Source organism: Leuresthes tenuis, unplaced genomic scaffold, assembly GCF_036924035.1.
Source record: "Leuresthes tenuis unplaced genomic scaffold, fLeuTen1.0.hap1 SCAF_16, whole genome shotgun sequence".
Taxonomy (NCBI): domain Eukaryota; kingdom Metazoa; phylum Chordata; class Actinopteri; order Atheriniformes; family Atherinopsidae; genus Leuresthes; species Leuresthes tenuis.
Window position 1 is genome coordinate 17,476,196 of NW_027325370.1, and position 8,962 is coordinate 17,485,157.

The window sequence follows — 8,962 nt, forward strand, 5'->3', positions numbered from 1 at the left end:
CTCGTGCTTAAAGGTGAGCATTTTATGGAAACTTGGTCACTGTGTGACAGTCTTTGTATTCCCCGAGTCCAAAATCCAACCGCCTTCATGCCAAACTGAGTGTTCGTCTGACCTGTACCATAACAAAGAAGGGATAACTCACACAGTAACTTTAACTCAAACATTGTTGAACAAATTGAACTCTTTGTGTCCCGATTAACGTACATGTCAAGACATTTTTAATGCCCAATGTGTTTGCCACTTAAGAACTATAAAGCCTTCAATATCAAGCTTGAACAAGACACGGAGATTAAAACATTAACACTATGTAACTCCCAGGGAGATCCTACTCCTAAAAATGCAGACTTGCAATAGCATAAATGTTGTTTTTATTACTAAAGAATCCCCTCCTCACACCTTTGCCACACAAAGCTTACCTTGTCTCTATAGTGGCCTTAAACTTAAACTTTATCTTTAGGTTCAGGTTGACCTGCTCAAACACAGCATTTACTATGAATTCAACTTTATTTCTAACAATGAAAATAAAAAGACAGTTTCCCAGTTGTTCCAAAGTAAAACTGCTATTTCAAGAAAAATGTAAACAAATCAAGTTTGACCTAAAATCTTTAACGGATGGGTTCATTTTCCAGCCAGACAATGACCCTCAGCCTGCTGCTGAAGCATCACGTGAGTGGTTTAAGGGGAAATGTTTAAATGGGTCAAAATGACATAGTCAATGCCCAAACCTCAATCCAATTTACAATCTGTGGCATGACTTAAAGATTTCCGTGCACCAGGGAAGCCCATCCAACTTGAAGGAGCTGGAGCAGTTTTCCTTTTAAGAGTGTGCAAAAATCCCAGCGGCTAGATGTGGCGAGATCATAGAGACGTACCGTAAGAGATTTCAAGCTGTTACAGCTGCACAAGGTGGCTCCACAAAAAAATGATCCATTCTTTACTTCACAACATCAAATATGTTTCTATCTTCATGGGTGTTGGCATGTTGAGGAAACTGAATGATGACCCAATCCTAAATTATAAATAAATAATTCCCACTTGGGAAAAAAGCTAAGGCAGATGAAAACTTTTGCAAACCACTGTATGTTTTTATATTTTTGTTTCAGATTGTTTTTATTGCTAAAAGAATGTGGTTAAAATCTTCTCCTCCATCTTAAGCATACAACTACACCCACTTAATCCAGTTCATGTTAAACCCTGAACAGGTGGTCACCAGACCACACATGCTTTCCTATTATTCCGTTTTGGATAAATATTGCCACGTTTGTAACTGGTCATCTGGCGCCAGCACTTACTATTGACATGAACACATCATATTCAGTCAGAATACCAGGGCAGACTTGAGTTAAAATGGGGGGAAAAAGAGAAATGGAGTGAAATGAAAAATTAAACTGACAACCAGATAACCACCATGTGAATTGAGTGGAACTTCTATGGCCACAATTTAATTTATATTTTTCCCCCATATATAGCTTAATAAAATTTTACAAATATTAGGATATCTTTCTTGTTTAACTTAATGAGAAATCAAATATATTACACCATAATGCACACACAGTGCTAAAAACAACAACGGCGTCCATTTTGCGCGCGCTGCTGCGGCCACTTCCTCTCTTGACCGTCATGTCTGGGCGAACCACTCAGATCCCGCTCCCCTTCCTACGTAAGAAAGTTCTCATCCCGACCCACATCCTGAACTCTCCAGCTGTGGCCAACACCCAGTCTCCACCCACCACGCCCTACAGGTTATCAAACAGCAAAGCTCGGGTGAGGCGCCTGTATGTCGGAGAGAAACGTTTGACAGTATGGTGAATTTGAGAGCTATGCGTGCAAGCTGCTCTGTTGTTGGCTGCAGTGACCACCACAGGACCCTGCATAAGACCCCAGTCTCAGAGGACCTACCACGGCGACGACCTACTTATGTGTGCCAACCTTTTTGACAAGGACTGCTTCCATAATTTGGGTCAGTACAATGCAGGACTGGCAGCAAAACTTTAGCTAAAAGATGGCTCGATACCGACCATCCGTGGAGAAAGGACAGACGATGTAAGTTTGTGTTTCTTTTGTCCGATTACCACGAGCTAATGCTAACCGCTAGTTAGCATTAAGTTGAACAGGGCATGGACATGTATACATACACTGCTGCCGCTCATTAGAGGGTCGTGTCTACAGGGCGGCCACCTTGGTACTGTGTCACTCCCTCCTACAGTACATTACATCTATGGAGGAATGGTGTTTCTACATTATAAGAGTGATTTTAAATAACGCAGTTGTTAAGCTATTTTCACGAGGTTTGTTTGTCAAACGTCAGACGTGACAGACAGACGGACATAGATGGAACGAAAAGAACCCAGAAAACGTTCAGGTGTACTCGGGTCTTTATTTAAAGAACTTATATATAATATTCAAATTAGTATTTCCATTTTACCCGAGTAGGATGCTATTCCTCTAGCCAGAGCGTCACTAAGTCTGGCCTTTAAAACAGTGGGAGATGCAGGCAAAGCATAATTGTAGTCCGAGTGGAAAGAGGGATGGAAATGGATAGTGATGTTTATAACTCATCACTCACTGATGTAGCTGGCCTGCATTCTTATTTCATCCTTCAGTTCCACTGTTTGAACTCTGGATATGAGCTAAGCTGTCTAAGACTAAGTGACAGGGACATAACACACTACAGTATGTTTTAATGTGTACTCCTGTGTATTTCAGTGTCTCTAAAATGAGTGGCAGAGAGCAAATTCGATACAGGTTTTAATATGGCCAGGGCCTTGGTGATACTCGCAACATTAGAATGAGGTTCAGCTACAGGAAAATGCTGAGGCAATTCCACAGGAACAAAACGTATATAACAAATTAAACAAAACAAACTACTGCCGTTACGTTGCTGTGTACATTACATTGTGCGGAAGAGGGGGTGGCAGCAGCTCATTTTAATTTAAAGGGACAGACAGGAAAACCGACCTCCTGAGTGCAGAGTGCTACAGACCGTGTACAGAGAATGCTGCTGTGCTTGATCTGTGAGGAATTTGACCAAATGATTTCACAGACATGTCATTAAGGTACCTGGGACCTGTGTGAACTGGTGGAAAAGGGGCATAATTGTTCCCCTTTAAAGGCAGAGATTAGCCATGAATTGACAAGTTTTGTTTGTAAATTGTTTCATATTCAGCGTTTCACACTGTACTTGTCCCAATAATCAAATAAATTTTCAAGGCAGAAGGACTTCTTTTTCAGTGCGTTATGAAGCGTGTGTCTCAGATGGTTAGATTTGAGGTGGTCTGTATTTTTTTTTTTAATATGTTTTGGAAATCATTCAAAAACACTAAGGTTTTGTTATAATTGGCTTTGTTCTTAAACATTATGTACATAATGAACATAAGTATGAAATGTTTCTGGATATCGGGGCTCGGCCTGACGGACTTCCTGCGAGAACTCTGTCATTCCGAGTCCAGCGCTGCCATACTTGACTTATGACCACTAATAAATACTTTGTTTAACTTAAGATTTCTCCAACTTGTTCTTGGGCTTCCAATGACAGAATCGGACTAACAATTTGATGCCGTGACCCAGATTGGCTGACTGAGATCGTGTCCGATTGAGGACTGCCGGTGCTGACTGGAGGAGACCCTTTTTCAGACAATTCAAGGCGCCTAAAACACAAGGTGAGCAGAAAACCTCACGGGGCGTAATTTGTAAAATATTAAGTGTTTATCGCTGAATAAGGACACAGGCCTAAGTTTGCTGTTTTTCATGAAAATGTGGGGTGGTTTGCTACTTGGTTGATATTTTACTGTGTTGGTGGAAGTGTATCGAGCAGTCGAGACTGATCGAGAATTCCTACACTGACGCAGATCTCAAGTGGTTCTGTGAAAAGCGGGGCATTGGAATAGAAAAAAGGGGAAGTTTAGTTAGGGTGTTACAGAGATTGGTGAATTAAAACGAGTGGATAGACTGGGAGAACCCCCAGCGATCAAGCGCACAGAGTAATAGACTCTGTGTAGAAGCTTCTTGATTGGGTCCCCCGCTCGGGCATTGCGCCATTCACCCATTCTGACTAACACGTGTAAAACATCTGAATGTGAACAACACAACAAAATGGTTGACGAATGGAAAACATGTAAACCCGGCTCATTGGGGTCGGTATTATTTGACACCTTTACAAGATGGCAGAAAAAAGCGGCAATATTTCTAGTAGACTGGGTTTTTTTTTTTTAGAAAAAATTCTCTATTCAGACACAGGCCTCTGCACAACTACCACATAAAATGCCAGTCAACACGTTATCTTCTCCAGAGACACATCCTACTACATTAGAAGATAAGAAACCTCTGCCCAACATAACTGCAACCAAGGAGAAGCCGACAGCACTGCCTCCTCCTTAGGCTGAGGCACGAATGTTCAGTAACGGAAGCATGCCGATTAGCAAAAGGAAAAACTGTGACCATTTCTACTGATTCAGCATACGAGATTGGGTTCGGGGCCACGCACACACAGAATGATTTTAAGAAATATTAAAACACTTGCACAGATAGTCCTTGCATACACACAGAGGCGTTATACTTATTGCTTTTTAAGAAATGTTGGTCATTGCAGAGTTCTGATCGGTTGAGTAATGAAGGTTGAATTATTCTGGGAAAGAGGTTCTGTTCCCAGCATCATGATAAGCACTCCTGATATAGAAGGTTTAGCTGGCGCATTAGAATTGTTCTATTTCCATATGCTGATAAATGCAAAGAAGAACAGCTTACACATAAAGGCTCACATAATGAAGTTCTGTCAAAAAGGGGATAACGAGAATCTCCTGTCTGGTTGTGCTGCACCTAAAGGTAAGTGGCCACTTGCAGTTTGGGACCTGCTAAGTTGGCTGCCGCTAACAGGTGTGATACAATACAGAATATAACATTCCTACCTCATTTATTTGATAAAATCGTGTCAAAAGGAGGAAATGTTATAATTGGCTTTGTTCTTAAACATTATGTATTCATATTCTGTATTTTACTAAATAACCTACAGTATGTTCCTAGTTTGTACTTGTCCCCTTTGCTCATACAACACAACAAGTTGTCTTGGCTGTATGCCCTGGTAACCACCTTTATGATGCGAAACAGCCAGAGCTGAACATGAAGTTACAAGCCTCATGTACTGTTAGTTGGTCTAATCAAGGTTAGAATTACAAGGGATTAAATCGGATTAATTTACAACAAAAGTCGCAGTGAAGGAAGCTGGTAAAGATTTAACATTTATCTTCTACATTTTCTATTCATAATACAATCATCTAAGGTGGCAATTAGTATGAACAATTAGAATTAAACTTGATCCTCACAGGAGATCACAGTCTGTGATTAACATATGCATATAAATCAAACTGATTTATGTGAGGGTTTATGACTTTATGTTGATTAATAAAAGATACTGAATGAATGCACCTACATATTGTGCGCTTTGCTGTGTATCTGGTACCATGTGCTGGTTTTCTGCTGATGTGAGTAGACCTGCTAAAAATAGGGATAGCAGCCAGCCTTTGTAGCACTGAGATGTTACAAATGGCTTCTTGATGCTGTGGGTTGCAGGGGAAGAATAACGGGGTGTTTTGGATGAAAGAGTTTCATGCTCTGCCGACATGTTCATCAAACCCAGAGTCGTGATTTCCTGGTGTCTTTTTGTTTTTTTTGGTCTGTCTGGATGAAAAATAAGTCTACAGTAGCAATATGTTTACCAGAGTCAGTGTTTGTCCCATGAGAAAGAAACTTAATTAATCTTGTTCATGAGCTTTGAAATGAATGTAACCCAAACAAGATATTTGAGTGATGTTCGATCTGACATTATCAAGCCTGAACATGTATCCTGCTTGAGTTACACCTTGTTTTTCTGCATTATTTATCTTCGGTCTCCTACTGGGATCTAAATAAGGATCCGATGTCCAACACATGACATTATCAGACAAACTGTAATTATGTATCTGTGCTGTGCCAGACTGCAGAGAAGGGTGAGTAAGAGATGTGATGGCATGGTCATTAATATTTGATGACAAATTAGCATGACTCATTTCTGTACTTTTCACTGTACACCCAAATGATAACATCCAACTCAGGCTAATGTGAGGCTGGAAAAAAAAAGCAGCTCTGCAGATATTTCCTCTTAATTTGCAGTGCATCAGACATGCCAGCTCAAAGCAGACGAGTGCAGGGCTCGTAGGTTTAATTGCGGTACCCCTGAAGTCAGTTTAGGGACTTCCTCTGCATCAGGGCACTGCTGCACCTTCCCAAAGCAGTCAAAGAGAAGCTCCATGCATCGAGTTCGGTGTTGAGGTCAGCACTAATGCACACTACGTCCGCACCCCCCTCCTCCTCTTGTTGGGAGGTCTGTTGCAGGTGGTCTAGATGTGGGTATAGACAGTGTTGTAGTGAATTACATGATGTTATGGTCCTTACTTCATGTTCTATTTAGTCAAAAGGATTTTTCTATCTTTGTAAAAGGATTGGGGAGTGCAGAAAGTGACGTTGAAATGTACATTGTATCTGTTAAATTCTTTTAGTTTCAGTGTTTAGTCTCAGTTCCAAAGACACAAGCTGCAGTCAGACTTCAGCCTCTAGAACAGTGATGCTCATCTTATCGACTGCGCAGCCAATTAGGTGCTGCTTAACAGGCTGAAGTGCTTTTCTAATGGTGCGAGAAACACTGCTTTGTATTTCTTATTGCACCATAGCGTTAACGGCTGTTTCCTGAGGACCGCAGGTGGTATTTAATATGACACATATTCAACGTGACAGGCAGTTTCCTCTGAGAGTTTGAAGAAGAGGGAAATTAATTTGGAGAAGCAGCTGACCGTAGAGTCACACATCCAGTCACTCACGCTGTGAAAGAAAGAAATGCTGTTCCCTTTTTTTCCTCACCCTCGAAAGGCACGCTTCATCCACACGCTGCGTTTGAAGTGGGTTTTGATGTCGGCTTCATCTATTATAAATCGGGTGACATTTCTCTGACGACAGCCCACAATGCACCTCTTCAGAAACAGGCACATGGAATGCACAAACGCTATTATCTCTGCTCTTTCTTCACTTTTCCCCCAAGAGAGGAGCTGGAGTTTGACAGAGTAGGGGGAGAAAAAGCTACACAGGACATATAGAATTAGACAGCAAGTCAAAATAGTTTATTAGAGAACAGGATTCATAGTCGAGGCACAACCTCACATTTAGTATAGGCACTGAACTACTGCACTGGAGTCACAGCCATGACTTGACCTGGAAACCAAAGCCTGCCAGCCACATTGTACACACTGCCAAATCAGCCGTAAATGAGGGCAACGCTTCAAACTTGCCGCTTATCAGCACTTCTGGTTAAGATTGGGGGGGGGGGGGAGACTTGTGGTTTGTGGTACCATATACAGAACTATGCAGTACCATGGTCTAAGGCTGGGTGATGTGGCAAAAAATATTATCGCAGTATTTTCTGTACTGATCGATCTTGATCGTGATCGTTTGTTAATGCTGTCCATTCCCAAAGTATACTAATAATGACTGCAGCATAAAACAGATGTAGTTCAACTTTAGAACAGCGTTTATTAACCAAAGTTAAGTGACACCATATAAACACTCGTCTGTGGAAATACACTTGGAAACAATACAGGTGCTTTCCTCTTGTAATTAAATAAAAACTATGAATTAAAATCAAAGTCTGTAACTGTAATCATAAACTCAAAGTAAAAGTCTGGAATACAAGATTTTTGTGCATTTAAATCACATCTTTTGCTATGAACAGATGATGAGATGATGCTTTTCTGTTTGCGATGATACCTTTTTTAGGTGATTAAAGTCTTGTTTCCTGTTTGGCCTTAACCAACTGACGACTCTGCAAGTCTGCACGTTGTATTAATCTGTTCGACTACTTTGACAGTTTGGGGAAAATAACGTGAGTTCAGTCTCAGTCTCCCCCCTCCTGCGTTTGTGCTCAGTTTGCCTCAGTCCACTTGTGGGTTGTTAAATATTACCGCCAACTAGTGGACTGGAGTGTTCTGAGGGATTCACAGCTGGCTCTGGAGGTGGATTGACTAAAAATGTCTCGCGTTGATCAGAGATTGATGTAAATTTAATTGCGATCTAATCTGATCTAGAAGTTTTTATCACCCAGCCCCACCTCCGGCCTTTATGTGTAAAATACAAACCGTTTTCACATGAAATGTGAGTATTGAGCTTTTTTTGGTCTCGTCTTTCATTGGCAAACAATTACAAAAGAAGTGCTTCTACATATGTGAGATTCCTCTACAGCGGCAGCAGTTTTAGAACACCCACTCCCTGGATTATTTGCAGCTTTCTTATGCTGATAATTAGCTAAGCTAGCCGTTACTTTGTTGAGACTTTGGGGCACAAGGGTTGCACGAAGCCAGATATATGTTGAGTTGGCATTCCTTATAAATATACTATAAATACGTGTACTATAGCACAGTTTTAGACCTTTATACTCTATTAGATGCCCTGCGTTGGCCTCTAGTGTAGATTTTATTAACTCTTAAAATTCAAAATTTCTGCAGCTCCAGTGTGAGACCCTCCAGCCTCCCAGAGTGGATTTTAAACTTTAAACACCTTTTAAAACTGTTAAACACTCTTGGAATTAAGTCAGTTTCATGAAATGCCATGAGATTATTCTCCCCAGACATACAAGATAAAAGAAAGCTGTCTCCCAAGATACCATTTAATCCTTGGTTTAATTGAATTTCATCTCCAGCGTGTTTAAGTGAACTTTACAGAAAGACATCCACACTTTGTTTTATTTTCTGTTTCCCCCCCAAAAGTTCCATTCACTTAATGAGATTCATGGAGATGGTTTCTTAACCAACCTCTGTTTTGTCTGTTTGTGTGTACTTGCTCTAATTAGGCTCATTATTGGACTTTTAACTGAACTCCTGTAGCAATCAATGCGTTCTAACCCAGCGAGTCTGGCAGGCTTTGGTGAGAGGAGGCAGCCTTTCTC